The sequence below is a fragment of the Gymnoscopelus braueri genome, assembly GCF_963280865.1.
Source record: "Gymnoscopelus braueri genome assembly, chromosome: 2".
NCBI classification, from domain to species: Eukaryota; Metazoa; Chordata; class Actinopteri; order Myctophiformes; family Myctophidae; genus Gymnoscopelus; species Gymnoscopelus braueri.
Genome location: NC_137604.1, coordinates 10,159,540 through 10,169,042, shown reverse-complemented (window position 1 = coordinate 10,169,042; position 9,503 = coordinate 10,159,540).

The following is a 9,503-nucleotide window of genomic DNA, read 5'->3' as shown; positions in this document are numbered from 1 at the left end:
GGGGTGTATAACTTTATATATCAATTTCACCACTTTTACAGTAAAATACTTTTATACAAGAATCCTACCTCTGGTAGGGGTATCTCACTTGGGCATTTTTCTTTATTGCATTATGACAAACATTTGTTTATGATTGAATATTGATTATTAAAACTGTTTATTGTTATATTTTCCTCTCTCCAATGTGGTCCAACTCAAGCCATGGACAAAGAACGGCTTCAACAGATCCTCCAAATGTTAAAAGAGGACAGCGATGAGGAAGATTTCCCTGGATTCCCGGCCTCAGGTATGGAAGAGGATAGTATTATTAAAAAGAGAACTGAAATATAGCGGAAAAACATCTTCCAAATTCAGGCTTCATACTAGTATAGTAGTTTGGAGCACGGGGAATATGATTGTGTAATGAAATATAAGGATTTCCCTTTGGGGACGGTAAATTTCGTCCCCGATTGTCAAGCTGTACCCAATCAACTGGTGTGTATTCTGAACAATTTCCCTAAAAGTTGCCTAAACAAACGTATGGATACAGTAGTGGTCATTGCATTATGAGTCCAACTCAAGCCATGGACAAAGAACTGCTTCAACAGATCCTCCAAATGTTTAAAGAGGACAGCGATGAGGAAGATTTCCCTGGATTCCCGGCCTCAGGTATGGAAGAGGATAGTATTATTAAAAAGAATACTCAAAGATAGCGGAAAAACATCTTGCAAATTCAGGCTTCATACTAGTATAGTAGTCTATCTATGGATACAGTACAGTGGTCAGTTTGCATGAGTGTAGAATTATGTGCAGGATGTCATTTGCAAGATGTGAGGGGACTTAATTTAATTGACATTTTCTTTAAATTGACATTGTCTTTGAATATTTTATTTTAAAAGAAAAATCCTCCCCCTCACACTTATTCCAGTGATCACCCCCCCCAATGTTGGCACCAGTGCCTAAGGTTGCCTACCCCTGGTCTAACGTCTTATCTTTGCACTTGCAGACCAGTACAGCTCCATGTCTGACTCGGACCTGGTGACGAGTGGGGGACCATCCAGTAGGGGCACTGAGCACCTGTCCCCACCGACTCCATTGGTGGAGGTGCTCTGCCATTCCAAGGTGAAAGATCGCACGGACGTCGTCGCAGAGAAGGTTACTCGGGTACGTACGGGGAAGAGAACATCTGGCCTCAGTCCCTACTGTGTGTGTCTCAGTGGTTTGTATACTGAAGGTGTGGAATTGACCAATATCTAACAACTTAAACCCTTTATACTTGGTTGAAGGCGTCCACTTCTGTTTTTGCTCTTCGCTAAAGAAGAGCAAAAATACTGAAAATAGCCGATCTACAAGTTCACAATGTAGATGTGTTATTCCTGCTGAATGTTTGGCCCCGAATGGGGACAAAAATAGATCCTCAAGCTCACAATGCACAACAGCTGATATTTTAGAGCTAGCGTTTTCAGCCAAGAGAAAAAAACAGGACAGGGGCTTAGCATGCAGCCCTTGAGTTCGGTTGATTTAAAGATTAAACTGAATTGCTTCTAAGACAATGAGTAAAACGCTAAACTATGTTGCCTCAGTCTTGAAAACAAAGACATTCGGGTTATTGAGTGGTAAAGGGTTGATTATCTGGGTGGTAAAAGTTTGATTGTTATCCAAGTCATTTTTAACTACTCTACTTTGATGTGATTGTTCCAGTCATTTCAGATCAGGGTGGCTAAACTGAAACTGCATCATGACGAATGCTTTGATCGGCACAAGGCTACAGAGGAAGAATGCACTGCTATTGAGAGACAGCGAACCTTTCTCTTACATCAGCGTGCACTGCTGGATCAACAGCTGGCACATTTGGATCATATTGTGAGTAATTTTGATTGAACACTGTCATAATACTTTATTTTGAAATCGTTTCAATGCAAAGAATGTTAATTATAATGAGAAATAATGGTTGTTTACAGGGTAAACAAAGGAAAACTGACCATTATTTTACACCCTCAAAGTCCCAATGATGTCATTTCCCCAGATGATTAATGTGCAACATCTCATTCAACAGTAAACTAACTTAACTTACAGTATAAGTGTATCCAGGGTGTCTGCACATTTATAAAGTGACAATTTATGGACTTATGGCTTATCAAGTATTAATTTCACAATATGTATCTGTGCAATCAGAGGTTGCAAGTAATGTACATTTGCCATAATTTACTTCTCTTTCAGAACAAGAACAATACCTTGGAGGGAACGAGCTTCACAGTCGGCCCACAGAAGAAAACACGCTTGACCAAGAATAACAACGATACCTCAGATGAATCAACCGATGAGAGTGTCCCCTTAGAGTTAGACGACAGTGAATCTGAATACATACCCGACTCTGAGTCTGAGTCCCAAAAAACACTGAGATCAGAGCATCCAGCAATACTTCAAGTAGCCGGCCTAGGGAAAAAGAGCTCCACAGTCAGCCCAGGGAATAAAAGGAGACAGACTGTAAACCCAGGGAACAAGAAGAGCTCCACTGTCAGCTCAGGGAAGAAAAGGAGATTGGCCAATAACAACGATACCTCAGATGAATCAAATGATGAGGGCGTTCCCTCAGACTATGATGAAGCTGATAGCATACCAGATGATCTCAGTGTTGTACTTTTTTCAGACTCGGACTCAGAGCTATGCCCCCCACTAACTCCAGCAAAACCTGAGTTAGCCAGCCCAGGGAAAAAGCTCTCCACAGTCAGCCCAGGGAAGAAAAAGAGACCAACTGTAAACCCAGGGAAAAACAGCTCCACAGTCAGCCAGGGGAAGAAAAGGAGATTGACCAAGAACAACGATACCTCAGATGAATCAACCGATGAGAGTGTTCCCTCAGACTACAATGATAAAGATTACAAACCTGACAGGAATGACACGGATTCTGAGTTAGACTCACTGTATTCAGAGCTATACCCCTTAACTCCTGCAATACCTGGGTTAGCTGGCCCAGGGAACAAGAGCTCCACAGTCAGCCCAGGGAAGAAAAGTAGACCAACTGTAAACCCAGGGAACAAGAAGAGCTCCACTGTCAGCTCAGGGAAGAAAAGGAGACCGACTGCAAACCCAGGGAACAAGAGCTCTACAGTCAGCCCAGGGAAGAAAAAGAGACCAACTGTAAACCCAGGGAAAAACAGCTCCACAGTCAGCCGGAACGATACCTCAGATGAATCAACCGATGAGAGTGTTCCCTCAGACTACAATGATAAAGATTACAAACCTGACAGGAATGACACGGATTCTGAGTTAGACTCACTGTATTCAGAGCTATACCCCTTAACTCCTGCAATACCTGGGTTAGCTGGCCCAGGGAACAAGAGCTCCACAGTCAGCCCAGGGAAGAAAAGTAGACCAACTGTAAACCCAGGGAACAAGAAGAGCTCCACTGTCAGCTCAGGGAAGAAAAGGAGACCGACTGCAAACCCAGGGAACAAGAGCTCTACAGTCAGCCCAGGGAAGAAAAAGAGACCAACTGTAAACCCAGGGAAAAACAGCTCCACAGTCAGCCGGAACGATACCTCAGATGAATCAACCGATGAGAGTGTTCCCTCAGACTACAATGATAAAGATTACAAACCTGACAGGAATGACACGGATTCTGAGTTAGACTCACTGTATTCAGAGCTATACCCCTTAACTCCTGCAATACCTGGGTTAGCTGGCCCAGGAAACAAGAGCTCCACAGTCAGCCCAGGGAAGAAAAGTAGACCAACTGTAAACCCAGGGAACAAGAAGCGCTCCACTGTCAGCTCAGGGAAGAAAAGGAGATTGACCAATAACAACGATACCTCAGATGAATCAACCAATGAGAGCGTTCCTCCAGACTCCCACAGTCCAGAAAGAAATGCCTCCCTCAAATACTCAAGGGCGTCGAGTGTATGACAAGAGGAACTACTGCCTTTATTGTCACAAGGCAACATCAAAAATCGCTCGACACCTTGAAACTGTCCACAAAAATGAAGTGGAGGAAAGAAAAGGCATTGTATCACCCAAAACTTTCTAAAGAAAGAAGGAATGGTCTGAGCATTCTGAGGAACAGAGGAAACTTTACCCACAATACAGATGTGGTGAGAAATGGGACAGGACATCTTGCTGCACGTTACCGACCACGTAGGAATAAACCGGTTAAAGATTTTATTTATTGTGTTCATTGTCAAGGTCTTTACTCAAAGAAAACATTATGGAAACATGTAAAAATCTGCCCAGTGAAGGCAAGAGATAAAGCACCCCATGTTGGAAGACAAAGATCCCTGTGTGCTGTTAACACACCTGTTGGTATTGAAATCAGTGAAGGTCTAAAGAAGCTTCTTGCTCAGATGAACTACGATCAAGTGTCACAATTAGTCCAGAAGGACAAGTGCATCCTACAGCTGGGACAACATTTGTTCAACAAATTGAAGAATCAGAATTTCAATTATGACAACTACATAAGGCAGAAAATGAGAGAAGTTGGAAGACTGCTTCTTGAGGCGAAAAAGATTACCCCTCTGAAGAAGATGGAGGAATTCTTCATTCCCCAAAACTTTATGCATGTTCTGTCTGCAGTGAAATCAGCATCTGGATACAAGCCTGAAAGCAACACCTATGACATCCCATCATTAGCCCTAAAGCTTGGCCACAGTCTAAAGAAACTGTCCAGTATTGTTGAGAGTAACGCTATGATGATAAACGATCACATCACAGCAGAACATGCACGAAAGTATAGAGAGATACACAGCACAAGATGGGAAGAATACATATCTGCCGGATCACGAACCACGCTTAAGGAGGCGAAGTGGAATAAGCCGCAGATTTTACCATTTACAGAAGATGTCAAGAAGTTGAACTTCTCCATGGAAAATGATCAACTCATTTACCAGAAAATGCTATCAATCTCCCCTACCCCAGAGAACTACGCTGCTCTGGCTAAGGTCACACTTGGTTTGGCAATCGCATTCAACAGGAGAAGAGAAGGAGAGGTTTCCCGAATGACACTGGATGGTTTCAGGTCACGAAACAAGTCGAAGTTGAATGAAGACTTCGCCATAATCTTGACTCCTTTCGAAAGGAAAATGTGTGAGATCTTCACAAGGGTGGAGATCAGGGGGAAAAGGGGGAGAATGGTCCCTGTCCTGTTAAAGCCATCAATGGTGATAGCAATGGAGCTGCTGATTCAAACGCGTGAGACATGTAAAGTGCCCAGTGACAATTTATTCATGTTCGCAAGACCAAACGCCTTATCTGCATACAGAGGTGGAGATTGCTTGAAGCAATATGCCAACATCTGTGGTGCCAAAAGCCCTGAAGCCTTGACGTCAACAAAACTCAGAAAACACATAGCAACAATGTCTCAAATATTGAACTTGGAAGAAAATGAGTGTGACCAACTTGCTGACTTCTTAGGCCATGACATCAGAGTCCACAGACAGTACTACCGTCTACCTTCAGGAACTCTGCAGCTTGCCAGAATGAGCAAAGTCCTACTTGCTATGGAGAAGGGGAATCTGTCGCAGTATAAAGGCATGACATTGGATGACATGGAAATTGACCTAGAAGGTTTGGCCATGCTTTGATGTATATTTTTGTCTATTTGCAATGGATAATGTCAAGATAATTTGCCTAAACCTAAAATAATGCTTGAATACTGTGTCATAACTGCGTTTTTGCTATACTTGAGTCAGATTCTTATCTTTTGCTATACTGGATTCATTGTATTCTTCTGCACATTTTAAAAGTTTATTTCTACTTTTCTTGTGCTTGTGCTTTATCAGAGAAAGTGGAAGCCTCTGAAGGGGACAATTCAAGTGTTGAAGAAGACATGGACCACGTTACTCCTGGCACAAACAAAGGAAAAAGCACATCTTCAGAACCAGGTAAAACGTATACATATACTCAAAGAATGATTATGGTGCATTTCCATTGGCTTATCTAGAAGATAATGGCACTTCTAAGTTTCATTAATTTTCTCAGCAGAACCAGTGGCCAGCACCACAAGAAAGAAGGCACCAGAAAAACCAAGGCGGAGGTGGGGAGCAGAGGAAGTCAAAGCAGTGGAGGAAAATATGATGGACTTCAGAAAAACCTGTACTGTACCTCCAAAAAGAAACTGCGTTCTTTGTCTCCAACGTGCACCAGAGGCACTGAAAGATCGGTCGTGGACCGATGTAAAGAACTTTGTGAGAAACCAAATCACTTCATTGAAGAGAAAAATTAACTCTTAACTCATTCACAGACAAAAAAAAACAGTCATAAGCGTTGTTCCGGAGTCTCATTACTCCAACGTTGCATTCGTCCGACTCTCCCCAATAAAATTTTTTTTTAAAAAGTAAAAAAAAAAAAAAAGTAATAAAAAAAACAACACTGTATGATAAATCTCCCCAATTGCTAACACCATCTCTAACCCTAACCGCGCGCCGGAATAATGAGACCTCAGACTTTCAAGAAATTGGTATTCCATGATATCCAAACAACAATAAGCTCAGTAAGACAGTAACACAAAGATGTACCAGTTGTAACACTTGTGCAGCCAAACTGTAAAGAATGGTGCATGTGTTTTTCCCAAACAAATGTCAAAACACGTCATTGGCAGTGAGTGAGTTAATGGGGCTGGAGGAAAATGTGCTGTTGTGGGGGTGCATGTTATACTGGTCTTGAATTTTGCCTATTTGTGTCGACTGCTCGCTTATTTTGATATGTCCAGAATAGAAACGCTGGAGTTCATGTGGTTAATCTGAACATATCCCTTTATATAGTCCAGTTTGCACCATTATCAAGGCCCAGAAATGACCTTTTGTCAACTATCCAGAGTGGCTAATACGTAGCTGTTGGTTTAATGTGCTGCATGTCTTCACAGGAGCTTGTACATCTGCGTTAAGTTAAAAAGATATATCCTACAATTAATAAAATGCATTGACCCCAAAATGTACTTCCTGTGTTTGTGATTTGAGAAAAGTAGACCCCACAATCTATCAGTTTGTGTATAACCTAATACCCCAAAGGTGGCTTACAGTAGTTTGTGTATAACCTAATACCCCAAAGGTGGCTTACAGTAGTTTGTGTATACTAGCCTAATACCCCAAAGGTGGCTTACGGTAGTTTGTGTATACTAGCCTAATACCCCAAAGGTGGCTTACAGTAGTTTGTGTATAGCCTAATACCCCAAAGGTGGCTTACAGTAGTTTGTGTATACTAGCCTAATACCCCAAAGGTGGCTTACAGTAGTTTGTGTATACTAGCCTGATACCCCAAAGGTGGCTTATAGTAGTTTGTGTATAACCTAATACCCCAAAGGTGGCTTACAATAGTTTGTGTATAGCCTAATACCCCAAAGGTGGGTTACAGTAGTTTGTGTATACTAGCCTAAGACCCCAAAGGTGGCTTATAGTAGTTTGTGTATAACCTAATACCCCAGAGGTGGCTTACAGTAGTTTGTGTATACTAGCCTAATACTCCAAAGGTGCCTTACAATAGTTTGTGTATAACCTAATACCCCAAAGGTGGCTTACAGTAGTTTGTGTATACTAGCCTAAGACCCCAAAGGTGGCTTACAGTAGTTTGTGTATAGCCTAATACCCCAAAGGTGGCTTACAGTAGTTTGTGTATACTAGCCTAAGACCCCAAAGGTGGCTTACAGTAGTTTGTGTATAGCCTAATACCCCAGAGGTGGCTTACAGTAGTTTGTGTATACTAGCCTAATACTCCAAAGGTGCCTTACAATAGTTTGTGTATAGCCTAATACCCCAAAGGTGGCTTACAGTAGTTTGTGTATACTAGCCTAAGACCCCAAAGGTGGCTTACAGTAGTTTGTGTATAGCCTAATACCCCAAAGGTGGCTTACAGTAGTTTGTGTATACTAGCCTAATACCCCAAAGGTGGCTTACAGTAATTTGTGTATAGCCTAATACCCCAAAGGTGGCTTACAGTAGTTTGTGTATAGCCTAATACCTCAAAGGTGGCTTACAGTAGTTTGTGTATAGCCTAATACCCCAAAGCTGTTTCACAAAACTTGAACAACAGGACAAGGATTAATAAAGCTTGGCTGTTATCCTGGTCCGGAGCAAGCTAACTTCACAGCTAAGTTTCCATGATAACTAAAGCGGGATTTCCTTCGTGAAACCGAGTCATGGCTGAGCCTGGCTTGTTTAAACCAGGATATCTGCTAAATCCCAATCTACCCTTTGTGAAACAGGCCCTAGTTCTTTTTGAACAGTGACATGGAAAGTGACAATACAGAGAAGGCATTGATTGATTGATTGATTGAATACTTTATTAGCAGTTTGCAAACAAAAAGCATAAAACAGTACAGTTTAGAATACAAGGTCTGCTAAAATGATCTACACAAAAAGCCAAGCTTGTTTCAATTGTGGTCCTTTGTACTCAATTCATAGAAACATTGATCAGATAAACAGCAACACTATGTGGAACAGCATGTAAGTTATTTACAAAAATAAATAAATGAAGAGGACTATTTACAGTGAAACAGGTCAGGGGGGGAGGGGGGTGGGAGGCTATGTTTTTTTTTACAGGGGCCAGTTTCAATTTGCAACCTCCTGTAGGTGCTCTTTTAGGGTGGTTTTGAAGGAGAGTAGGGATTTATTCTCCTTTAGAGCTCTTGGTAGGGCATTCCACATTTTAGTGGCATAGCATAACAGATGATATCACTGAAAAGTGCAGTATAGAGCAGCCAGGATATGTCCCCAGAACCCCAAAGGTGGCTTAAAGTAGGCTGTGTGTATAGACCAAAGCCCCAAAGGTGACTTCCTGTTGTGTGAAATAAGCCCCGCCCAAGTCCCAAAAAGTTGGTTAAATATGATTGTCCCCAATCTCAGGGTAAAAAATCATACTTTTGAAATAAAGCTTAAATCAAAAATATCAAGACATATTGGTAAAGTGGGCACCCTCTGAACACCAACAGTGGTCACAGCTTCTCTCTAACCTATTCAGAAAGGGTAGCCCCCGAAAGGGGGGTGTCCTGACATCCGTACCCAAAAGTAGTCTAAACAAACAGGGTGTGTGTGTGTGTGTGTGTGTGTGTGTGTGTGTGTGTGTGTGTGTGTGTGTGTGTGTGTGTGTGTGTGTGTGTGTGTGTGTGTGTGTGCGTGTGTGTCACAGGCAGGCAGGCAGGCAGACAGACAGACAAGCTTTGTGTGAGAGAGAAAGAATGAGGGAGTGTGTGTGTGTGTGTGTGTGTGTGTGTGTGTGTGTGTGTGTGTGTGTGTGTGTGTTTGTGCAGCTCGGGCGCGCGCTAGAGTCGGGTCAGAAGGGGGACGACGGACATCTATGTGAGGGTTTGACCATGGACACGTTTGTCACAGAGACATTGGCTGCATGGCATCTTGAGAACTTGATCGACACATTTAAAGACCAGGAAGTTGATGAGGAGAGATTCCGTCTGTTGGATGCCACTGCCATTGCCTCGCTGATACCGAAAACTGGACATCGTGTGAAATTCCAGAAACATCACAAGGAACTTGTTAGTAAAAGGTTTTAGTTTCTTCTCTGCTCTGTCCACTTATTTGTTT